The sequence below is a fragment of the Dryobates pubescens genome, chromosome 6 (genome assembly GCF_014839835.1).
Source record: "Dryobates pubescens isolate bDryPub1 chromosome 6, bDryPub1.pri, whole genome shotgun sequence".
In the NCBI taxonomy this organism is placed as follows: domain Eukaryota; kingdom Metazoa; phylum Chordata; class Aves; order Piciformes; family Picidae; genus Dryobates; species Dryobates pubescens.
Window position 1 is genome coordinate 31,054,603 of NC_071617.1, and position 26,546 is coordinate 31,081,148.

The 26,546-nt window shown below is 40.1% G+C and overlaps 1 protein-coding gene across 1 annotated transcript in view; it reads left to right on the forward strand.

Moving 5' to 3' along the window:
* Positions 1-26,546, forward strand: part of DISC1 (DISC1 scaffold protein) — a 208,017-nt gene that overhangs the window by 128,446 nt on the left and 53,025 nt on the right. The gene's annotated exons all lie outside the window — the stretch shown is intronic.

Genomic DNA, 26,546 nt, shown 5'->3' on the forward strand with positions numbered 1-26,546 from the left:
GTGAAAGGTTCATACTGCAGCATTGTCCCACAGTTCATGGTAATTATTAAATTTCAATGTATCTGAAAGAGAAGATGGAGCAACTGTATTTCTGATGAATCTGTAATGAGTTCTACAGCTGGGTAACCATGTGGAGTTGAGAGGTTTGCATAATAATTATCATCACTGGACTGTAACTGTAGAGGTATCGAGTTCTTTTTCAGAAGAAATGAGAAATGTCATAGAATTTAGTGAAAATATAGCTTTTGTAGCTTGCCCATCAATACCACCACTCTAACTATGGAAAAAGAGGTATACAGAAGATTGAAGTGGTGAAACTTCACTCATAGATGTGTAAAATTCTGTCTGAAAGCAATGGATTTTATGCCCTGTATAATTATAAAGAAATAAATTTGAATTTTATACTGATTGTATCCCCCTCAGCTAATATTAGGGTTCAGTAGAATTGAGTAGCTGAGAAGTGTAGAGTTTAGGTGAAAATCTCCCCAGCGTCCCCTACATGCTGGGAAACTGAAACAATTGTCTTTTAGTGTGAGGATCAGCAGTAAAGGAGAGAGAATGTTCAGTTTTAATGGCAGGAGGAAGGTCTTTGCTAACATTAGTGGGTTTCTGTGTTCGGTTTTGCTTTCCACTTAGATTCTTATAGTATGCAGTGAATGGTCAAAACTGCATTCATTAGTTTCCTGTAACATAGCAAGAAAGAGCTCATGTTTTGTATCTGGACTGGGACTAGAGGATTCTGAAGGCTCTAAAATGGTGAACTAGAAATTCTGATTTTCTTTTGATACTGACTTTGAATTTATATCTCAAACATGCGGTGACACAGTTTTTCAGTTACCCAGTGTTTTACAACAAAAATGACTATACTAGCTTATTCCATCTTTTGTTCTGTCAGGACCCATGTTTTTTACTTTGTAAAAGTGTAGCATTTTCATACTGATATTCAAGTCCAGCATTAGAGCAAACCCTGTTTCATCTCCAGATGGACGTGACTGGAGAACACTTGATAATCAATATTATGCTTGTGATTCAGAGAACTGTGCTGGCCTAATCACCTGCAATTACAACTGTGACTGCAAAAATAAAACTCTTGCCTTGGATTTTCTTTCTCCTTCTGCTCCATTGGGTGGGTGTTTTGTGCTGCTTGGCCACATCTTGCAGACAGGCTTGTTCATTTTCTGTCAGGATACTTTCTGCTCTGGTTTTCCCTTAACATTTGCTGCTGATAAACTCCAATGCTTTCTTTGCTGATCAGATTACATTTCTCCAGAAAATGCAGTTTCAGCTTTTCTCTGCTTCTTGATGTTGCACCACTTGCATGTGCTTGCATTTTTTTGGTCCCACTCTGAGTGAGTTTATTGGATGAGAGGTGCTCTGACAGTATAGTCAGTCCCTGAGAAAACCTGGCAGACAAGTGAGGGAAAGTTGCTGAAGTTCATCCCTATTCCAGAAATCTCCCTGGTCTGTAAGGCTGGATAGGACTCTCTCTACACCTCAGTTGTGGGCTTGTCATACAGAGTGAGCTCCTCGTGAAAGGGTGGTTGGACAAGTAGTAGGAGTAAGTCATAGGTCAATCATTACCTATACATCTCAGAATGCATTCTTGTGTCTTAGGTTTGTTCTAATGCTGATGTTGTCTTTGAAAAAAAAAAAAAGTAACCAAAGGCTGGAGGTAATGAGGGGAGGGAAATAAACAATGACCCAAAGAGATGGATGTTGTCCAACAGTGCAGTCACTTATGTGTTATAAAAGCCTGTGTGAAGATATCGTCACTTTTCATTCACTTTCCTTTCCTTCCAAGTCAGGTGTCTCCTTTTCTTTTTCCTGCACCCAAGATGTGAACATATCCTGGTGATTCATTAATCTTAGGCTGGTGAAGAATTGATTAAAACAGGTACTGAAAGTGCTTGGAGCAGTTTGTATGGTCAGCCAACTCACCTTGGACTCTGACTGCAGACTATAGAAAGAGTTAATCTAAGAGATGGATGTGTGCTGTCCTTCACACTGTCTTGTTGTCATGGTCAGTCTGTTACAGAGATGTAAATTCCATTTTCTGACCCCTTTTCCCATCTCCAGACAGAGATCTTCAGGTCAAATGAGGTCAACATTGCATTTGATGTCAGAAAGCACATGGGTTAACACCATGCTTATTTCAGTCTCATGGTTCTAGGACTATACAAAGGGAGCTGTCATTTCTTTCAAACCTGCAGCCCTGAAGTGCTGTCTTTGGATTGAAGTTGGGTTTTTTGTTTGTTTGTTTGTTTGCTTGTTTGAAGCTTTTTCCAATGTCCCATGTCTGGAATAACCTGAGTCCAGACAAGGTGATTTGAACTCACAAAAATGTTTAATCCAGACTACTGAGCTAAAGTGATTTGTTAATAGTGACCAGAATGACTTCATAAGAAAGAGAAAATCTTATTGATAAACTGTGGTGGTGAGAGAAGGCCCAGCTCCCCCTCCCCCACAAGGAAAGGAAATAAAACCACGGCCGGCTCAGTCGGAGAAGCAAAGGACATGCTACATCCGCAAGCAATATGGAATGCAGGCCGTGCACACACAATACATACAGCACTCACAACATATATACAGCAATACACAGCAAAGAAAAATAACACAACAAAATTCCCTCCTCCAGACAGAGGAGGCCCCCCCCGCACCCCCCTCTGTCCCCTCACCTCCCCCCTTTCCCAAAAAGGGTTAGAGAGAGAAAAGGCAGTTATTAAGGAAGAGAATTCTTATTAGGCCTCCAAGCGCATGCAGGATTAATGCTTATCTGGTATTCAAGGTCAAAACTCCAGCTAGTTGCTCAGAAGCAGACAGGCTGGAAAGGGAGAACAGAGTGGAACAGAGAAAGATTCCAACTGCACTAAAACTTAAAGTTGCATTCTACCAATCCACCAATGAAATTCGTTTAGACCTATCTTTGTTTTCAAAATATTCAGCCAGAGTGTTCCAGCACCATCCCTTTCTTAAAGGCACAGCCTCAAACATGCATAGAATACATAGAATACATAGAATAAACCAGGTTGGAAGAGACCTTCAAGATCATCGCGTCCAACCCATCAACCAATCCAACACCGCCCAAGCAACTAACCCACGGCACCAAGCACCCTGTCAAGTCTTCTCCTAAAAACCTCCAGTGATGGCGACTCCACCACCTCCCCAGGCAGCCCATTCCAATGAGCAATCACTCTTTCTGTATAGAACTTTTTTCTAACATCCAGCCTGAACCTCCCCTGGCGCAGCCTGAGACTGTGTCCTCTTGTTCTGGTACTGCTTGCCTGGGAGAAGAGACCAACATCCGTCTGTCTACAACCTCCCTTCAGGTAGTTGTAGAGAGTAATAAGGTCACCCCTGAGTCTCCTCTTCTCCAGGCTAAGCAACCCCAGCTCCCTCAGCCTCTCCTCGTAGGGCTTATGTTCCAAACCCCTCACCAACTTTGTTGCTCTTCTCTGGACTCGTTCCAGCAAGTCAACATCCTTCCTAAACTGAGGGGCCCAGAACTGGACACAGTACTCGAGGTGCGGCCTAACCAGTGCAGTGTACAGGGGCAGAATGACCTCCCTGCTCCTGCTGGCCACACTGTTCCTGATGCAGGCCAGGATGCCATTGGCCCTCTTAGCTGCCTGGGCACACTGCAGGCTCATGTTCAGTCTACCGTCGACTAGCACCCCCAGGTCCCTCTCAGCCTGACTGCTCTCCAGCCACTCTGACCCCAGCCTGTAGCTCTGCATGGGGTTGCTGTGGCCAATGTGCAGAACCCGGCACTTGGATGTGTTCAATCTCATGCCGTTGGACTCTGCCCATCTGCCCAGCCTGTCGAGGTCCCTCTGCAGAGCCTCTCTACCCTCCAGCAGATCAACTCCTGCCCCCAGCTTGGTGTCGTCAGCAAATTTACTGATGATGGACTCGATGCCCTCATCCAGATCATCAATAAAGATGTTAAAGAGCATGGGGCCCAGTACTGATCCCTGGGGCACACCACTGGTGACTGGCTGCCAGCTGGATGTGGCACCATTCACCACCACTCTCTGGGCTCGGCCCTCCAGCCAGTTCCTAACCCATCGCAGTGTGCTCCCATCCAAGCCATGGGCTGACAGCTTGGCCAGGAGTTTGCTATGGGGAACGGTGTCAAAGGCCTTGCTGAGGTCCAGGTAGACTACATCCACAGGCCTCCCCACATCCACCAGGCGGGTCACCTGATCATAGAAGGAGATCAGGTTGGTCAGGCAGGACCTGCCCTTCCTAAACCCATGCTGGCTGGGCCTGATCCCTTGGCCATCCTCTAAGTGTTGTGTGATTGCACTCAGGATGACCTGCTCCATAATCTTTCCTGGCACTGAGGTCAGGCTGACAGGCCTGTAATTCCCTGGCTCATTCAACCGGCCCTTCTTGTGGATGGGTACCACGTTGGCCAGCTTCCAGTCATCTGGGATCTCTCCAGTGAGCCAGGACTGATGAAAAACAATGGAGAGTGGCTTGGCCAGCTCATCTGCCAGCTCTCTCAGCACCCTAGGATGGATCCCATCTGGTCCCATGGACTTGTGGGGGTCTAAGCTGCTGAGGAGAGCTCCTATCACTTGCTCATGGAACACAGGGAAACTATGCAGCTCCCTGGCTCCCTCTGCCAGCTCTGCAGGCCAGCTGTCTGGTAGACGTTCTTTCCAGCTAGTAAAAACTGAGGTAAAGAAGGTGTTAAGTACCTCTGCCTTTTCCTCATCCTGTGTTACAACATTTCCTTCCATGTCAACCAAGGAGTGGAGGTTGTCCCTGCCCTTCCTCTTGCTATTAATATATTTATAGAAGGACTTTTTGTTGTCCTTCACATCAGAGGCCAGTTTAAGTTCCAAATGTGCTTTTGCCTCCCTAATTTTCCTCCTACATGCCCTAGCAACCTCTTTAAACATTCCATGGGTTGCCTCACCTTTCTTCCAAAGATTATACACCCTCTTTTTTTCCCTTAGTTCTATTAAAAGTTCATTACACAGCCAGGCTGGCCGTCTGCCCCGGCAGCTCCTCTTCCGGCACACTTTCACAGAATCATAGAATGGTCTGGCTTGGAAGAGACCCCCAAAAGTCATCTAGTCCAACCCCCTCTCCAGTAAGCAGGGGCATCCTCAATTAGATCAGGTTACCTAGAGCCCTGTTGAGCATTACCTTGACTACCTCCAGGGATGGGGTCCCAGCCACCTCCCTGGGCAACCTGTTCCAGTGTCCTACTATCCTCATGGTAAAGAACTTGTTCTTAGCATCCAATGTAAATCTACTCTTTTCTAGTTTGAAACCATTGCCCCTCATCTTGTTCTGCAGGCCTTTGTAAACAGTCTCTCTCCATCCTTCTTTTATGCCCCCTTCAGGTACTGAAAGGTCATTATCAAGTCTCTCCAGAGCCCTCTCTTCTCCAGACTTTAAAGTAGCCCAGCTTTTGAGTCATTACTATAGTATTACTTTATGTGTGTGCTTGTATGCTGTATTTTTTTTTCCTATATAATGTGGTCTCTAGCTAGCTTTATCAATTACTTCTTGTTTAAGTGCAACATTAGGAATATTTTGAGATGGAAATAGATATGCTTTCTTCCAGTAAATGATATTTGAAACTGGCTGTCACAGTTTTTATTTTATCTCAACTGAAAATAATCAAGGGATAAGCAAGCAATTATTTTTGTCCCTAATTCCCATATCAAAGCTGTTTGTGTAAACTAGATAAAACACATTCTGAGGTAGTATGTGGAAAGGCTTGTTTATCATCAAGAAGGATAAACTTGTCATCACTTGACCTGAATTTTTTTTTAAATGCTTCTAAAACATTTGAATAGAAAAATAATTTCTATTTGAACTAGCAAAATTAATTCTATCTTTGTTGTGTGATTTATTGCTTAATTTAAAACAAATCTGTAAGGTGTAAAGATAACAGAAATAAAATAGTGCTGTTCTTTCAAAAACCATATTAATGCTACTAAGATAGCATTAATAGTTTAAAGTTTCATGAGAGGACAGCATTATGCAACAGAAAAAATGGTGATTTCCTACTTCTTAGAATTATTAGAAACATAAATCCATTTACAATTACTTCCATGACAGTAGTGTGAAGGACAGTACACAAGCAATCTATTATCATACCTTTCCTATCTCATTTGAGCCAATTCTATGTACACCAGTTGAACCCCACAGCCACTACATTTTGTATTTGACTTCCCATTCTATATGGATTGACACTAAGAGGAGTTCAACCCTCTGACCTCTTGCTCTATCCTTGTTACATCTTCTTGTGCCAGTTACCTACTGTGAACCATGAATGCTCATTAGAAGTTGAAGCAGTAGGCTTCCAGACTGTCTGGGAGTTTTATGCAGGTGGACAAAGGAGCTGTGATTGAAGCAAAGAGATTTTTACTTCTTTTTCCAGTGGCAGTACTGTGAGCACTATCCATTTGAACTCTGAGTCAATCTGCAACGCCTCACCCTATTGGTAATCTGTTCTGGTGCTCTCTATGTCAAATCTGATGCACCCTCCATGGAAGAGGTGAGAGAGTCCTTTTAAATCCTGCAGTATATATAAAAAAAATGTTTCTTTAGAAATTCAGACTTTTGCTCCTTATTTCTGACAACAGTTTTAAAAGGCTACTGTCTTCAATTGTGATTGTTTTTATGCAATACGCTGTTTTGGGGCTATTTTGAAGCAGAGCTTTAGTAACATTACTGAATACTATGGGAGGTTGTTGAATTCAAAATCTGTTATTATTAGAGAAAAGTTTTAATTGCTCAGGAAGGGCAATTAGAGAGAAGTTTTGGTGTTGTAGTTCTGCTCCTGAAGAGCTGGAAGTGTTGAAAGGTGCTGAGTTTAAAGATGACCAGGAAAAAAGATTCAACAGAACATTGTCAGTGAGCATAATGCAACTTAATAAAAATGTATGTCAGGGCAAGTAGTAGGATAAGTGGGTTTTTTAATTCCTTTTTCCAAGTGTGCACATGCCCTTTAAGTGAGGAGAGGCCTTCCCATCTCTTCTGATGAATATCAAACCTGGATGACACAGAACTGCTCAACTGCTCAGGCTTAGCTTGTGGTTGTGTTTTGTTTTGTTTTGTTTTGTCTTGTTTTTTAAGATATTGATATTTTTAAGGTAAGTGAGTTGTGAAGATACTTGCTTGCCTTTGTTGAGGTGGATCCCCTCTGCTCTTTGTGTTTTGTGTTGCACTGATTCATGAGGATTTTCTGTTTTTCTTTTTATCTCTGTGTTCCACTGATAAATCAATAAATATTTCAACTTAACTAAAGCTGATCAGAAGTAAGTTTTTCAATGGGATTTTTGAGAGATGTCTTTTATATTTGTTTGTTTGTTTTAGTTCTACTATAAAGTCTGAAAACATTGTGCTTGGGGATGGAAGAATTTCCATTAAAATGACAAAGGAAAATGTGAAAAATAATAGCAATAATATGAAATCTAAACAAAAACATTGAATTGAAATATCATATGACTAGTGTTTGGATTGGGTACTCCCTGTTATGCCCTGTGGAAAATAACTTGCCTGTGATGAGTTTTGCTGATGCAGCACTAGAAACAGCTGTTCACACTGAGATCAGCCTTTGTATGTTTTGTCCATTTGTATATGTGAGGAGATGCTAGTGTTGAGCTGGAAGCATATTAATTAATGCTGCCAAACCAGGGTTTTGTTGGAATTACTTATATGTGTTATTCTTTCAAAGAGACAGAGTCCTTAATGTCCATGTATAACTGACAGGGAAATTTGTTTTGTGCCATTTCTGTTTTGCTGTCTTCCCTCTTCTATTCCAACAGCTATCACATTCAGAAAATCAGATTAAAAAAAAAAGAGGTTGGTACCACCTAACCTGTTCTCCAATCAGCAGTTCCTCTGCTATGATATGCCTTGACATGCCTCCCTCCATAAAGGCTGCCTTCCCTACTGGCCCACCTTAGATGCAAATGTTTCTGGTTAAGGTGAATGCTGACACTATCACTACAGGAATATACACATTTGATGCAGATATTTAAAGCCATGACTACAGATAGATGAAATACCCTTGTTAACAGTCTGTTGAGGAAGGGTGGATGGAAGCAGGGGGAAAAAAAATGAGGAAAAAAGGCAGGTCAGAAGCAGAGCCCTGCTGAGATGATGAGAGGAGTGAGTTTGTTTCTGTGGTATATACTAGCCAATTAACTTTTTGCTTTGACCTCTGGAAGTCACAGCCTCCTTTTGAGGAGAGTTTGAGGGCTGCCTCAAAGAGATCTTGTTGCTAACTGTCTTGGGCAGTCCAGGAGACTCACTCCACTCACTGTTTTAGACAAAAATTAGAATCTTTGTTTTATGTCAGCAGTTGCAGTGGACAAAGCATGCTTACAAGAGGCTTAGATTTGCCCTTAAATACAGTCCAGACATACAAGCTGTCATTTTCCTCTGAAGCATCTTGATCTGAAATAGTTGTGGTTCCCATCAGCTAGAATTCCCATCATGGTAGCCAAAGTATATTGCTACCTCTGTGCTCTTTGTAAGAGTATTTTCCTGAAATAGACTTTTTTTCTAACACTAAAGGATTTCCCCCCCGCCCTTCCCACTGTTTTCCATCTGGTCCCTTCCTCCACAGCTGGAATGCCATGATCATGCAATCCACAGCACCAGAGATAATTTAAGAGTTCAGAAAAGCCAGCAGAAGTTTGTGGAAAGGATTTATAGCCTATTAGGGTGCTTGTATGTTTTTCCTCTAAATAACCTTTGTGTTGTGTTGTTTCTAAGAATGAAATTGCCCTTGGGGAAAACTGCAAGTCTGCCTAGTATAGTCTTTCCTAGAAATCACTGTAAATATGCACTACAGGTAAACACTGGAACAGCAGAATTTGTTTCTTGGACAGTTTAGGTCAAAACAACAAATATTTTTCAAGTAATTGACAAAGTAGGATAGTGACTTCTTTTTTGTTACAAACTGGGTCAGTTATGTCTGTGTTGTATTTTCCAAGCCCTGGGAGAAAGCAGATTACATTAACACTTTTCAGAACAATTGCAGTATCATTTAATGCCTTTGTTGCTAATTTCTTAACTAAGGAGGCCAGGAGATAGAAGATTAATCAAAGATGATTCTTACTAGACTTACTAGACTACAAGGAGATTTTTGTGACAAGATGACAGTAGATATTATGGAGAGGTTTCTTTCTCTTTCTCCTTTATTTTGTTTGCCTCTCTGCTCCTCCTTACACCGTTCAAGCTTGACAGGTCTGTCCTGCCATTTGAATCTGGGTAAGTCATTACATGCCCAGCTGACTGTAGAAGGCTGGCATGCTCCAACAGCTCAGGGCAGTGGGTCAGAAGGTGGCACTGTTCACTCTTTGTAGGGCTTAAGTCCTGCCACGGTGTTCTGAGCTGAGACCATGCCCTGGGGTGTTTGCTGCTTAGCATGCTCTTCATCCTAAACCTTCATGAATGAGAAACTCCTGTTCTTCAAGTAGAAGGTGGATGACTACAGTAGTAACTGAGGGCAGAATGGAAAATGATTTTTAGGATAGCTACTCAAACCATAGAGAGGGGATTTTAAGAACTTGTTAAGAAGCCCAAGAGGAAGATGTAGTAACTTCAGGCAGTAGTCGTCTGGAATGGCCACACCTGACCCCGTGTTGTCTGTTTGACTAGTTCACATGGCAAATAACTCCTACAGATTGTCCAGTTTGGTGGAAAAACAAGAGTTCCAAACTCCATTTAAAAATTATGAAAGAATCAATATGTTAATGCATTTCTAAGAGTCATAGCTGTCCAAATATTGCAGAACTTCCCACTATAATGTATTTTGAGCAAAGATGCAATGCCAGAAATCAAGGTTAAGCAGCTGTATTTTTCTTTGCCGCCATGCTCCATTTTGTGTTAGTGAAGCAATGTTCCCTTCCTGCTGCTCTATGTAGTGTATTGTCCTATTTAAATATCTGCTGAGGAAGAACAAGGAGAATGAAGCTATTAAAAAAATCTGAGGTCTGGGATAATTTGAAGTGAATAATTATTAAGCAATTCTGCCTCACAACTTTTTAGAAAGGGAGTATTTAATTGCTACTACTCAAATGCATTTTCTTAGGGAATGGTTCTCCTTTGGACATCTCTTTAGGTAATTTAGTTTTTTTAAATGCTCAAATTTGAAATCATGCACAGTAATAGTTACACCACTCATTAGGGAAGTGATAGCAGACTTGCAATCTTGAGAAACACAAAGAAAGCAGAAAGAAGCTTTTCCCCCTCTCAGTGCTTGTCCTGATCCTTACATGGATGAATCCTGAGGAAAAGTCTGACAAGAATTACAGAATCACAGAATCAACCAGGTTGGAAAACACTGCAGAGATTATCAAGTCCAACCTGTGTGATATATTAAAGAGAAAGTTCTAAGTGATGTTTATGTGGGGATATAGAAATGCAGGATGACAAAACATTATATATTTTACACAACCTCCACCCCGATTAAATATTTAGTGGTTTCTCTGCCTTTTTAAGGGATATAAAATGTGGTAAGAACCCAACAGAAAAACAAACAAAAAATAAACACAACACCACCACCCCCCCCAACCTCCTAACCTATTGAAATGAGCAGTTGTAATTGAAATAAGGAAAGAAAATAGCTCAGTTGAATTTACACATTTGTGAGAACTCAAATTCATCTGAGTAGTCCTTAAAGACAGTATATCCTATTTAATCTTGCAGTAATATGTTGCTTCTCTGCCTTTGCAAATACATTTGTACTTGTAATCTAAGCCTTCTAAGGCTAATCTAAGCCTTTCTGAGCTACTAGATAGGTAGATGCAATAAGCAATCTATTGATTTGTGTTACTCTCTCTGTTTCAGAAGCACTTATACCAAAGAGCTTTTACTTTGGTGGCCACTCTAGCTCATCTGTTTTTGTTACTGAGTTTTCTTGCAATGATAAGCGTCTTATACTGCTTACTTTCTGAAATATGCCTTTTATTTGTTTGTATTCTGGCAATATAATTATTATCTTTCAATTTGCATATGGTTTCTAATCTTTCATGTGCCACTGTTGTCCATATAAAGCATTTTTCACCCAGCTGAATATCCACAAGTCTTTCCTGCTATTTATAATTTATTAAAAGACTATTTTCTGTTTCAGACATCAGTTTGTATTACAAATTGGTGGAATCTGTTACGTGTGCTGTTTTGTCCCCAAAACCATGCCCAGTGTTTCATATAGACAAATCCTTACATTTTCACTACTTCATCTACCAGGAGGTTGCAGCTCTTTAGCTGGTCATGGCCATGGAGCTGGAAGCATCTCATAGAGTTACAGAGGTACTTGACTCGAACATACACATTAATTTTCCAGGTTCTGTATAAATCAGTCATTTGCCTCTAAAGATCAGTTACCCAATTGCCAAACATGTGCATCCAGTACAAAGAAAGAAAATATAAATATTAATGATGAAATCCTCTTCTGTGTCATCTTGATCAGTCTTAGCACATAAGGAATGAAGATTTTTGTGCAGTTGACTATGAAACCTGTCCATTAATTGATTGCTTTCATGTAATCTGAAATCCTGTTTCTTAGTTTTGGAAGTCACTTAGCTGCTATTTTGAGTATGCTTCTGCAGAGAAAAATGATGTATTATGGGCTAGCATTTACAGACTAAGCAGTTTTGTAAGGCAGTTGTTCAGCTAAAATCTCAGAAGCTAACCACAAAATGATCCAAAAAATGGGTCTTGAAATTATCTTTGGCTAGGCAGAGGTACAGCCCATCTATTGTCCTGACTTGACAAGACTGACCTGAATTGATTAGAGGGTTTGGACAAATCAACATCTTGAACAAATAATGTTGAGGTGAAGCCTCCTGTACTGTAGTTTATATCCTTTGCCTTTTTTTTTTGTCACGGGGTGCAAGTGAGAAGAGCCGTTCCTCTCCCTCTTGACACCCAGCCCTCAGATATTTATAAACATTTATTAAATCCCCTCTCAATCTTCTCCACACTGAAGAGCTCCAGGTCTCTCAGCCTCTCCTCACAGAGAACATGTTCCAGTCCCTTAATCATCCTTGTAGCCTTCTGTTGGACTATCTCCAGCAGATCCCTGTCCCTCTTGAACTGGGGAGCCCAAAACTAGACACAACACTCCAGATGAGAGTTCTACAGGCAGAGTAGAGGGGGAGGAAAACCTCCCTCAATCTGCTGGACACAGTTCTCTTAATGCACCCCAGGATACCATTGGCCTTCTTGGCCACAAGGGCACACTGCTGTCCCATGGATAACTTCTTGTTCACTAGGACTTCCAGGTCTTTCTCCACGGGGCTGCTCTCCAGCAGATCACCTCTCAACCTGTGCTCATCATTATTTAACCGTGATATTGTGATTTTTTTTTTCATCTGTGGCTGTGAGTTTGGTGCTATCTCTGTGGTAAAAACTAAATAGCTTTTCTGTGTTGAATTTTCATGTAAGCAATATATTTTTATGGTAAATTCCCAGATCTTCCAAGTCTTCATCATACTCACCTGTTCTTTTAATTTGGATGGGGAAGAGAGTATCTCTAAGGGGTTCTAAGGGTTTCAACACCACCTTCAAGTTAATTTTGATCTGTCTTTAGAATAGACAAGTGTTGCTTATTAGGCATCAGGGTCATAGGCATCAGAACACAATTCTGTGAGCTGAGGCATTTTGGTTTCTCCCAGAAGCAAAACCAGATTTCTTTTGAGAGACACTTAGCCTGAGAAGGGAGAGGTTTTCCTAGAATTTTAATCATATCCCTTATGTTTTCACCCAAACTAATGTGCTTTAGAGCTGTGCTAATTGACCTGATGTTCTGGTTTTAGATTCATGATAGTAACCCTCAGAGCTAATTTACACAACTTGCTTTGAACTGAACTTGGTAATGCAAATATAATGTCCTATTAGCAAACTATGAATGGTTCCTACTGGGATTTGTACAGTGATTCTGAGCTCATTATTGCTGTCATTCAATAGTGTGCATGAGTAGAGAGAAAATAATTAAACAAAATAGTACTTTAAATCCCAAAAGGAATGTAAAATCAACAAAGTTGAAAACCTAGAAGTCTTAACTTTTGTTTAATATATACACTCTGTGGAAAGGGATGGAGAAGCCTTGGTATGTGTTAAACACTCAGCTGCCCGACATAATTGGATGGAAAAATTGATACCCAGTGAAACATGTATTTCCCCCAAATGATTCCATATTTCTCTGAATTTAAGACTGATAATGTTACATGGAAAATAGTGTAAGAAGTATTTTCTTCTAATCCTCCTTTAAATAGAAGTCATCTTCCAAAAGTGTTGCTAGGGGATTTAGCCATGTGACTCATACTGATATCACTAGACGTTTTATGGCTTAAATGCACAGTGCTTTGAAAAAGCCTCTTGCAATCCAGCACTGTGGCAGCATTGCTGTGTGAGCATTTCTCATTTCTACAGTTTGACCTGGTGTGAGCAGCAAAATCCGTACAAGACCTTAAAGTTCAGAAAGCTGTTGAATGTTCTTCAACTTTGCATAAATATACAGGCTGGTACAAGTCCACTTTATTAGACTGTGGGCATTTTAGCTCTGACTTTAAAATTCAATTGAGGGGAAAAAACCCAACCAGGCACTCTTAACTGCTCAACTGACATATTAATTCAGGTGAGCAAAGAGGCACCAGCTCAACTGAAAAAATATTGTCCAATCTGGTGCTCTATAGTGCTACTCAGACTTGAACAGAGTGCCCTAGAAAGTGGGCTGTAATATGCTCATCAGCTGCAGACCAGCTCATACCAGCAGAGTTCCCCTTGGACTCAAGTTCTTCTAGCAGCACTTTTCAAACTGTTCTTCATTATGACCTTCCCCTTCCCCCTCACCACCCCGCATAACCTCATCCACTTCTGGTAACGCTCCAGTCGCTTCCTCTTCTTCTCCAGACTGTCCTATAGGTTCAACTGTCTAATGGAAACCCAAGCCATCCTCTCTATGTTCAGACTGTAGAACTGATGGAAAATTTCATTCTATAGTAATGACAGGTCAAATTTGGTGTGGTGCAGCTGGTGGTTTGCAGACAATTCCATCTATGTGTCCATCTTTTCCATGAAGGAGCAATGAGAAATGGGTGGATGTTGTCTGAAGAGCTGATTAGTTTCTCCTGAGAGTGGTCAGAAGAAGTAAGAGTTATTGCTGCTCTTACACCTTAGTGAGAATAGAGGGTTGAGGGAGAGGAGCCATGCAATCCTAATTCTGTATATTTTGGAGCAGCCTTATAATACTGCTGGTGCTATGGGTTTTGAGATGTCCTGAAGATTTGGACCTTTTACCACAGTTGGAATTCTAGTTCCAGGTGCCACTCAAGAAATAATTTGCATCATGAAGATTAGATTAACTAAGCATGTCAATTCATATATAAAGAACATTTGGTATTAGAAAATGATAAATTAAGCTTCTTCAGGAATCCCTGCACTGTTGGGAAGTTACTTCAACATCATTAGAATGTGGTATGTAAAGTGTCCACAAGCTACTGACTTAGGAGTTTTTATTAGATTGCGCTAAAAGTTTTCTTTTCTGGCAGTAATTTAAGCACTGAAAGTTTGATATGGAGAGCAAAACCAGAAGTAAAATTCCTTGTGGTAATGAATTATTTATAGCTTAAGTGAAAGAGCAAAGGTGACAAACTGAAAAAGATGAATTTGAAAGGCAGAGGAATACAAAGAAAAATGAATGGAAGAGAAAATGAGATACAAACACTGTAGACTTAGAGAGCTGGGCTGATATGGTTGACAAAATACACAAAAAAGATGTTTATAGTCAGCAGTCCAGAAGAAGTGTCAGATCAACCAGAAATGGTTATTTTCACTGGGAAAAAAAATTAAAAATGAATCTACTCATCCTACTTGCAATATAGCAATACTGAGACTGCATGTGAAGGGCAAGGTCTTTAATTGCTTTCTTTTATGGACATCAGTCAAACAGAAGTCTTAGGGTTTAATTCAAATAAAAGTTTTTCTATTGGTGCTGAAAATGCTTCAGTCTAGAAGGAGATTTTGAAGTAGTAATAAGGGCTGCTTTTTTAATCATCTCTCTAAGAAAAGTAAGAATTAAGTCTCTTTCAAAGAAAAAAAGGTTACAGGAAGCTCAAATATTTTATAGTTTATTGAGATAAGGGGAAGATGCAGATTTATGTCTGGCTCTGATAACAGAAGGGAGTACCAAGGATAAAAAGATATGAAGTAGAATAACACAGGTGGAAATTACATGGTAATCTGCAATGTAGTAGTTTTTGTCTTCCATTGGAGTGTTGTTGGAATCCCTTGTTTATTGTGCAGTTGAAAACAGTGTGTCACCTCATTTATAAAATGTACTTTGTCATCTTATGGGAAATCTTATGCCTTCATAATGACCACCTTAACTTAGAGATATTAAAACTATTGCTTTCAAGAGCTTTAGTGTGGTAGAGTTTTGCACTCAAAAGTTAATACAAAAGCTAACAAAGATTTTATAGTGTAAGCAATATTATTAAATCAGCCAATTAAATTATTGATCTTGTCTTGAAGGGAGTTCCAACAATGTCTGCCCACTTAACACTGTACACTTGTGCCAGTGACTCTGCCCTTTGGAGTGCTCAGAATTAGTATTGAGTGCACATACATTCTTGTAGCTACATCTGTTTTGCTCAGCTGCTGGAATTTTCCCAATTACATTTTGTAAATCTCTGCCCTAGTTTTGTGTGTCACTGCATGTCCATGTTCAAAAGCATCATATTTACATTGCTATGTTAAGTATAGCCAAATATTACTAATGGTTTTAATGAAACTCAAGCAGTTCTGTTCAGGTTGCATAAAACCAGGAGGAGGTGGTGGCCAGTGCAAAGATTATTAGGGGTTAAGGAAAGTGGTAAGAGAAAGCTGTCTGCTTTTACTCCTTGTGCCTGGAATGGCTGTAGAACAGGCTCTGCTCAGCCTCTCTGCTGGGCAGCTTCACCTTTTTTCAAAAATTGCCTTTCAGAAGCTGTGTAATTCCATTGCAGTAAGGCTGCCTGATATCACCAAGAGTGGCCAAGTAGTTTACAAAGGGATTCTGAAAACTGCTGTGTATCTAAGTGGGACACTTCACTTTTCTGTATTGCTGCTCATTGTCAGCTATTTTTTAAAACCGGAATTGCAGCCCCTCTGTCATTTGAAGACCTGTTCTGGATCCTGGGAGACAACAGCAGTGATAAAACGCCAGTTAGTGCTATTTGCAGCTATCATTTGAAAATGTTGGTACGGGAAGTCCCTGCTTTATTTGATGTCATTTCAAGGTTGTTAAAAATTGCTTGCAATGCTGAATAGTCCTCTTTCTTGTCCCTATTGCAATTTGTATTGCTTCTGCCTTCAGTGGATACCTTTGAGCTCTGCTTTGCTTTTTTAAAGATAATCAGAAGGACTGATGTTACAGCAGCCATTCGTTCTACTGTTGTGAAGACAAGTTTCTCATTTGTCTGTCAGTGGTAACACTGGCCATATTTAAACAGGGTTTTTTGGTGGCTTTTCAGAGCTGTTCCGTTCGCCATTGGAATGTGCTGCCCAGGGAGGTGGTGGAGTCACCGTCCTTGGAGGGGTTCAAGAGGGGATTGGACGTGGCACTTGGTGCCATGGTCTAGTCATGAGGTCTGTGGTGACAGGTTGGGCTTGATGGTCTTTGAGGTCTCTTCCAACCTTGGTGATACTGTGATACTGTTGTACTTGCACTCGGCTTTCCCTTTCATCTCTTTTGTAGCCAGATTCTATGGCAGAATTTGGGAATTATTTTGGGTTTTTGGTATGCTACAGCGCTGTGGTTTTGGTCCATAAATAAGTTTTGAGCACAAACATCTTCTGCATTAAATAATTGTATTTGTTGAAGTACAAAATATGTTTTATCCTCTAGCTGAGGATTGCCTTTCTGTAGATGCTTAGGTTCCTGCTAATTATTTTAGCCTGGCTCACCAGCATGTTGAGCTGGAGAAAAGATAATGAGCAGTATTAATATTAGCATGAAATTTTATGGAGTCCTTTTGGAAAAAAAATAATAATCTGGAGGGGTTGGAGTGATTCAAAGAAATCTTTGACCTTTTCCTTGTGACCTTAAATTAAAAAGCCAAAGTGGATTAGTAATTTCAAATTTTTTTTAAAACATTTCATTTTTCAGGAAATAAAACATTATGTGTATGCTGAACACTTAAAAATTCAGAACACCCACTGTGGGAGAACTTCATACCAGCTATTGTATATTTTAGAAGGCTTAATGTTGCTGAGCAGCTGTAGCATAGGTCTGATGGTCTGTGGATCATCTCTCTTAGCCATAAGGTACCCTGTTAAACCAAAAATGGAATTGTGATTTCACTTATAGCTTGTCTCTTCAGACAAAAAAAACCTTTGAACTCTTCCTCCAATTTGTGATACAGGCTCTGAGTATTGTCCTGAAGCTTAGACCTTGCATAAAGTTCCCTGTTGTTTATCTTGGATAGCTATGTGAATGACTCATTTTTGGTCTTTCTGCTTTATCTAACAGTGTTAAAATAAATCTTTCTTTCAGGAAAAACTTGTGGCAATTCATGCTACAAATTTGAACTCTTTCAGTGCCTATGCACATGCAAGTCTAGTTGACTTGTTAGCTCGTGTAATGGTTTCCAGATGATCTCCTGTGACTGCTGACAGTCCACAGAGGGCAAGCTGGACATATGTTTCTCCTTGATATTCAGGCTTTGTTTTGCAAGGAAAAATGAGAAAAAAAGAAAAAAAAAATTGAGAGCACGGGAAAGTCTGAACAGATGGCCAGCAGGGGATTAAAGTAGTAGGTTATGGACAGGCAGAGGGGAAAAGCAGGTAAGAGAAATGTGGACAAAATGTAAGCACATTGCTCTCTCTCTCCCACTGCCTTTTCCTTCTCCCAGTTGTGCAGCAGAAGAGGGAAGGGAAATAGGAATAGAAAGTGAAAGGAAATTTTCCTTACATGTTTTGGGAAAGGATATGATGTTTTCAGTGCAAAAGTACATTACTAAATTATTGCATAATGTTCTACATAAACAGTAAGTTGTGTGGCTGCAGAGAAGATAGCAAAACACGAGAGTCTGGTCTTTGTGATGGGATGGGAGAGTAAAACTCAACCTTTGCCTTGCATGTAGGAGAACTCAGAAGCCTCCAACCCCAGAAGATGTTCTTGATCTGAATCTCCAGCGTCCTCCCAGAAATGTTGTTGCACAGTTGCTTGGGAGCTAACTATTATGCATGGTTCCATATCTTAACTCATTAAAAATAAAGTAAAACTTGTCTGTAATGAAGAAAACCTTTCTGGAGGAGGTTGGCTTGTTTATGTCAGAAGTGTAAACCAGATAATTTGAGTCTGAGTTCAAATTTCCCTGCAGTGAAAATGTTGCTATCTGGTATCAAGTGTGTGAGAAAGTCAGAATGGTCATCGCTAAGTCTGCAGCCAGTCTAAAGCTCCATTTTGCAAACTCCAAGTACTTGGGGCTTTTGAGTCATTTGTGGAAAAGTAACCAAAGTAACCAAGCCTGTGATAATTGAGTCTGTACCCAGCGTGTGCTTACTGCAGAGGTGGTATGTGCAGGAGAGAAGTTTAAGTTAGGTCTGGAGGCTTCTCCCAGAGTTGTGGCTTGATAAGTGAGTGGTCTTGGAGTAATCACTTCATAACCCCTCCCTGTGCTTTATATAGCCTCTTGAAGCATCAAGGCAGGTCTATTGTGTGCTTGAGTGCTCTGGGCACTACTGGATCATAAGCTCACCTACTGCTGCTTTAATTTAGAAGCAGTGTGCTTGCTTTGGTATTGCATAACAAAACAATTTGTTAAATGTCAGCTGATATATATATACCTATATATATATATAGTTTAAAGGTAGATAATTTACTGAAAGTATTTAGAAAGTAATTTGCCACCTTCCACCTGCTGTCTTGCACATGTAGCATGGGAGGAACCGCTGTTTGTCAAACTCACTAGATTTCACACAAATCTGAAAGAAGCTTAGAAACCCTGTGAAAGTATGGGAATTCTCTTCAATTTAGGCAACTTAATCGTCACAAAACTTGAAGGGTCACCTGTCTCTTTGGATGAAAAGTACCACATAAAATGAAGAAAGGTCAGGAGGTAAATTCTGGGAATGTCTGTTTTTCAAATGTGCCTTTTTGTACAGGGTCTTGTCCCCCTCCCTTTTCTTCTCTGCAAACCTTTCATGCCATGTCCAGAGATAGAATTGTGCATTATTATAGACAGAGCTGCTGGCACCTCCTGTCATTTATCTTTATATGATCTAGTTTTCTGGCTTTTCTTTGTCAAACTTCTGTTCATGCTGACATTTTCTATAGCCTTTATCTGCCCTGACATCTGACTTGAGGGCAGGACATGGCTTCTCTGTTCAAATCAGAGTTTTCTGTATATTATATACATTTAGCTGTAATGTTTTGCATCATATGACTTGTTGCAGGCTCAAATTCATTGTTGCACTAAGGCCTGCGAATTAAGCCAGCTGTAAATATGTTGAGAGCCTTGGAGGCAATGACAGAAGCAGATGGAACATGTTCTTTGCCTGCTTATGCTATGTGTAAAACACTTCCATCTCTCCAAATGTGCTGGTACTTGACCTTTCTGGGGTCTCCTAAAGAGAGGAAGTTGTTTGTCTTGGGTATTGCAGTACCCACCCACTCCCAGCATGTCTAGAGGTTAGACTGTATGCGTCTTCCTGTTCAGGATGTACCCATGTGTTTGAGAGAAAGCTAACAGTAGACCTTCTGTATCAACAACCTCAAAGGGAAGTTCCTGAGGAAGATGAATAGTTCACTCTGTACTTTTCTTCTTTTCCTGTTTCAGTGCAGCATAAGTGGCAAAATGCTATGCTCTCTTGTGTTTTGACAATTTTGTTATTTCTTTATTACTCTTGATGTATTTTTAAGACTTACCATATTTTTACAAAGGTTGGGGGTATGAAGTGGCAGTATATGATAAGATTTTAAATATTAGAGTGAGCAAAGTATTTTAAGATAGTAATACTCAAGCTAGAATCTTTGTTTCTGATGTCTGAAGAGCAGTTCACTGTCTCGTGCTGGAGAGGCAACTGAATCTGATGGTGGAAGTCTCCATATGGACAAGAGGCAACATACTGCATCCCTCTGAGAGCTGTGAAAACAGTGGGGTGGCATTTGACGATAGATCCCTGGAAGCTCCCTGTGCTCTTGTGGGATGGGATTATGATAAGATCAATTACCAAATCAGCCAGCAGTTGTTGCAGAGTCTTATATCTAAAGGGAATGAGAAGCACTACACAGCCTTGCGTAATGCAACCCTGTTGCATTTACACAACTCAGTCCCTCAAGAACTTCTGTGCTTGAACTACCTGCTGGTGGCATGTCACGGCAAAGCCCAGCTTTGTATTTGTGTGGCAGGAGACCATCCTGTTCTTCAGGTCAGCTGTTTTCAGAAGGATGACAAATCCTTGTGGCTGAGTTATGGAATCATCTCCAATTAGGCAGTTAGTATCTTCAAGTCAATCAAGTATAATTGGTTTATGTCTTTAAACATGAGGCTTTAATTTCATAGATGTTTGGTAACAATTCTTGTCTTTCTGGTTCACCCTTATGTGGTTTTCTGATTCATGGAATAGCCAGTCCATTTAGACAACTTTTGGCTACTTCATCACTGGTGGCTGAAAGAGGCAGACAGTAACTACATATCTCACTACTAACTTTGTTACTGGAAGACAGTCAGTGAACCAGCACAGGATTTGGTTGATTGACTTAACCCAAAATGTTAGCTTTTTCAGAGTGCACGTGCATGTGTATCAAGCTGCCTGTTTTCCACTCTTTAATCCTAGATTTTTCTGTTCTTTCTACTTGAGTTGCCTAGGAATGATGCGCTGGAAAGAGGCTGTTGTTCTTTATGCAGAGCTTGTTCTTTGGGTTTTTCCCCTCTCTGTCAAAAAGATGCAAAATTCCCTGCCATTCTGTAATCCAAAATCTTGTTACTGGGACTTGATAAATCATCTTGACATGTAGCTGAGCAGCTGAGATGTTGTCCCTGAAGTTTGACTGCCTTTTCAAGTTAACCTTTAAATACATTGAAGCCATTCTGTTATTTTTGAGGCCTCAACTTCACACGTTAATGCAGCACGTCTGACACAACAGACAACATCAGATATTTCAAACTAACCTTGTCCTGCTTTTGCTTTCTCTTAGCATTAAGAATAATTTTTACATTTAAAAAATAGAATAGTGACTGAACAAGGAACCTGTCAACCTTATTCACACTTAATTCTGCCCTCAGACTTTACCCCAGGTGGATAAATGCATGTCCATGCAGTCATTTCTATTTTTATATCGTTCCTAAGAGCTAAATCTCATCCTAGATTCTTAAATGGGACAAAAATTTCATTGAAGCCTGTGGAAGTTTTTCTGTAGCTGACTAAAAAATCTATTTGAGAAGGAATACGATGCTTGTGGATTGGAGAGGCTAATTGTGTAAGTTTGTCATGCAGGCAGGTAATATCTGGCAGTTCTTTTCATGCTGTGTATAGATCTGCTAGCAGCTATTGTGGCTCTTCCAGCCTTTAATTTTGTGTAAAAGTGTGTGTCACTTTCTGTCTCGCTCTCCACTCACAAAAAAATAATAATTAATTTTCTTTTTATTTAATAGACTGGAAGGCAAAAATTAACTTTGTATCTCTGTGACTCAAGGTACAGATCACTTGTCTGGCAGAGAACTGTAGACCTACAGGCTAGCATTTAAAAACTGCTGTGGTGCTGGCTACCAATTTTATTAGGCACCTAATATAATTTAAGAAACTTTTCTGAGGTGCCAGGCATTCACATCTGGAGCTTTCATGTGGACACTGGGTTCAAGGTGTCTGCAGTCAGATACTCAGTTTTAGAAAGTGTTTTAAAATATTGATCATAGAATCCAAAGCATCTGTTATAGGCCTTAGGTCTTTGTAAATTCAGTTTGTGAGGTGCAGGACAGAAGATTAAAAAAGATTATATGCTTTCATGTGCAGGTTCAAGTAATATTTGTAAGTAATAGAAATAGCACTACCTCAGTGGAGCTGCTTTCACATGAAATAAACCATTATGTTGTTTTAAAAGAACACTATGTAAGCTAATTATTGGAAAATATTTGTGTTGCTTTTGAAATGGCAGATTTACACCCTGTGACAACTAAAGGCCACCACAGGGGCTCACAGCTGCCCCTCAACTCTGTCTGATCAAGACTGATTCCAAGACTTTGCTGCTCTAATGGGAAGAAAAAATACATAAGACAAAGAAATGCCAAATCACTTATCTTCAACTAAAGCTTCACAAGGAAAGTCTTATTTTTAATCTTAGCAAATACCCTGGTGTCTGATCTTCTGTATTTATACTGCTTTATTTTAATAACTCCCCTCAAGGCCAGTATGAGCTGAGCATGTAAATCCCTAGAGAACCAATGAAAAAAACAGTCCCATTCACTTGAATGTAAAAATAAACCATTTGTTATATTTATGCAGAAAAGAATCTCATAAATTGTTGTTTTTTTCCTCTAGTCATCTAGTATTTAGCTAGATTGAAGGTATCACAGCTTCCTGTTTACTTTTTTGTTGTTTTTTTTCCTTGAAATGACGGTGAACAGATTCATTAAAGTAGAACAAAAAATCTACTGATTCATTGCTTGTCTTCTGTTTCAAATGGATGATAGAAAAGGCTGAAAGTATTTCTGTATTTGTTGCAGTGCTGCTTGCTGTTTGTTACAAGGGAAGTAACCTGCATTGGATTTTTAAGCAGTGTTTTCCTTCCAGCAAAATCTCCAGGTCATAGCTCTTCCAATTACATGCAGAGAAAAGCAAAGAGACAAAGCTAGTCTGGGGAGCTTTCTCTTTCATCAGCAAAGTTTACATTTCTTTTAATGTAGTTAAAACATTTGACAGGAGAGAGTAGGGTTTAGTGATGTGAGGTGATTTCCAAATGAGTATTAGGTTTTTACTGACCTACTTTTTCCTAGTGGTGTATTCTTGTCCATTACTTTTTGTCATTGAATAATGCTGATATATTAAGCTGTGTGCTTCAAGGGCATTGTAAAATTGCATGTAGGGGCAGGACTGAACTGTGAAAGTGTGAATTACTCTATCCAATCATAGCCAATTAAAAAGTGAGAATCACAGAAGGAGAAATTGAAAGCAAGGTTTATCTTTCACTTAACACAGAATTTGCTATATCAGTTAGAAACAAAGTGAGTGTGAGACAGATTCTTTACTGCTTCTCATCCTTCTCCAAAAACTAATAATGTGTGCTGAGTTCATTATCTCAAAGAATAAGTCCCTGATTTGTAACAGCTCACGAAGGATATTACACCAATGGCAAGAGAAGAAGTACAGCAGCCATACACTTTTAAACTATCTGCTGTCAAAGCATGTGCTGAATTTCAGGTTAGTGCTTTGGGGATTGATGGATAGGGAGTTTGGAAAAAGTGATGGTCGTTTATATAAAGCTGTAGGAGGAGTTGCAGCCTTACAGTCTCCACAGTTCCACAGGAAGCATACTAATAAAAGCATGGTATGCAAACTGAGAACTTCTACTAAGCCTTGCAGTTGTTACAGAACCGCTGCAAGCTAAAGAAACTTATTTAGTCTCCAGTGCCATGGCAAAAATTTTTGTAGAACCTTTTGCATAACATTCACCAGTGCTCTTCTAATGGTAAGATGGGTCTGTGAATGTATAAATGAATACGGTTCTCTGTGTACAATATAGTCTTCCAGAATCCTACTGGCTCAAGATGTGTTGCAGAACCTGTTCTGACAGTGAACCTGAATTAAAGAGATTAAGGACAAAAGTATGGTGCTTTCCAGAGTATTAGGGTTATGGTGGGGTTTGTTTTTTGGTTTCAGTTATGAGGTTGTGTTTGGGGGTGTGTGTTGGTTTGTTTTGTTCTTAGTAGGTTGGGATTTTTTTTTTTTTTGCTAAACTTTCTCATAAAATAAACCCCCCCAAAACTAAACCAGCTCTACAAAAGGTATCTTATATTTGCTATTGCAATGGAGGACTGCTTCAGTGATGTGTGACTGCTGTCTGAGGGGGGGAACGCCACCTTCTGCAGACAGTTGATGTTACACTGACCCTGATGCTTACTGCTAATGGTATTATCGAAGTGGTTTCATCTAGTAAACTCCTCTGTGTGTGTGTGTGTGAACGCTGCTTTAGCACAGCTCATTTGGGTAACAGAGTTTTCAGATTAGGGTTTAGTGTGTGACAATCTGCTTTGTGAAGGAAGAAAAATAAAATAAAAGGGGGAAGTGAGAAATATGTGAAATGCTTCATATGTCTAAGCTGTGCTTATACTGTGCTCTACTGTATTGTAAAGAAGATATGAAGAGATGGATGGGTAAATTTACAAGGTACTTTATCCACATAGCAAGCTTTGCCCATAAAAACAGTGATTCATTTATAAAAACAGCATCTTCATGTAACAGTTATATTTAGTTGATGTACAACACATAAAGGGCTTAAAAGTGACACAGTGATTAACAGTCTTTCTGAACATAAGGAAAAACTTTTTCACTGTGAGGATGGCAAAACACTAGAATGGGCTGCCCAAAGAGGTTGTGGAGTCGTCTTCTCTGGAGATATTTGTGACCTGCCTGGATGTGTTCCTGTGTGACCTACTCTAAGTGATCCTGCTCTGGCAAGGGGGTTGGACTAGATGATCTTTTGAGGCCCCTTCTGATATAGTTTTTGATCAAATTGATAAGCTGGAAATATGACAAAATATGACTATGATTTATTAGATATAATTTTTTTTTTTTTAAGTTAATTTGATCCAGGTACATTTGCCCAGTCAATGATAGGTTAATTACACACAATAGGATGCTAATAAAGAGTGGAATAACAGTCTAGGAAAATCAGAAGTTGAAATACAGAGGAAGAAACTGGAAACTTCTTATAAGCACAAACCAAACAGCAATGCCGTCCCAGGTGGCAAGACAGACCTCCTCAGGTTCACAACAGAGCCAACCAACAGGCAAACAGGCAAACAAGCTATAGACCTTAGAAATAACCAGGTAAATTAGCCTAAGTTACTCATGAACCACTGAGCTGTAAACTACCGAAACCTTTGCTGAACGAAGCGATGCTCTGAGTTCGTATTTGTAATCCAAAGGGCAGGAGTAATCCAAAAGGCAGTGTCCAAAATTAGAGGAAGTAAGAAGAGAGGGAGACACACTGTTGTGGTGGAGATCAGAACACTATGCTGCTAGGACAGAAGAAGCTAATTGCCCTGAAGACAGGAGCATGAAGTAGGTGCTTGTCACGGCCTCATATCCCATTAACGAACAGAGTGGGAGAGGATGAAAGAGATAAGAGAGAGAGAGAGCTGTGGGCTCTGAAATCTTCCCCTGTTAATTCCCCTTTTGAAAACTGAACAGCCCAATGGCACATTAGCTATTCAAATCCCACCCATCAGTTCAAGATGTTGTATGGCAGGCAAAACTGCACATGCCTTCTCTTATAGCCTCTTACTCGTGCAGTTGCCTCTCTGAAACGTGAGGCTTGGGGTCCAGCTTCCACCCCCTCCAGGCAGCCTTAATGGCACCTGCCTATTGGCTCCTTGACCTCAAACCTGGACCCTGCAACAGGGAGGGAGAAGAAAGGGCAGTGGCCAAACAAGCTTAGCTGGCTTGTTAATGCCTCTTCCAGGACACCTTCCAAACCCTAATGTTCTGTGATTCTGTGATGCTAAACCTGGAATTGGCAACCAGCTATTAGAGAATGAGTAAAACAGTTGCCATAGTGTGAAAATTATTATCCTCCAAAACTGTCATTTTTCCTGGAGGGGATTTGCCTTTTCCCCAATTTGTGCTCATGATGTAGTACCAAGGGTCTTCCAAAATAATTGCATTATTGTTGGGTGTTATGGTAAATAGTTTATTGGAGTTTCTTATGAGTGAAGAAGTTGTAGGGACTCTCCTGAGGCAATATCTAGGTCCCAAGTTTAAGAAGAAACAAAACATACCAAAACATAAAAATGCACCCCCACACCCGCCAAACCTCATAACAATCTTGAGTGGTAGTTCTCTCAATTCTATAAAGTTTTCAGTTCTCTTAGAAGTTTGATACAAGACTCATAGCATTTTAAAGGACCCTTGTGCATGGGGTCAGTTAAGCTTGCTTGCTTCTGACACCTTTTTTTTTTTCACAGAAAGAGTGGTCAGGCATTGGAATGAGCTGTCCAGGGAGGTGGTTGAGTCACCAGCCCAGGATGTGTTTAAAGGTCATTTGGATGTGGTGCTTGGCAATATGGTTTAGGGATGAACCTTGTAGAGTAGGGTTATTGGTTGGACTTGATGATGCCAAAGGTCTCTTCCAACCCAAATGTTTCTGTGATTCTTTTGAAGATAACCACCAGGACTTAAATGTGCAAGTTTTCCTTCTTACTTTGTGTGGAAATGGGTTCTTTTGATTTATGTGGGGAGTTTGGTGTGTCAGGAGGAAACACCAGCAAACCATGCCCATGTTAGTCTCAGTGGTTTTCTGGCATGACCTAGAGGTAAACGCATTACTAGATAAATTAATGTAATACTGATACAATAGTCTTTCA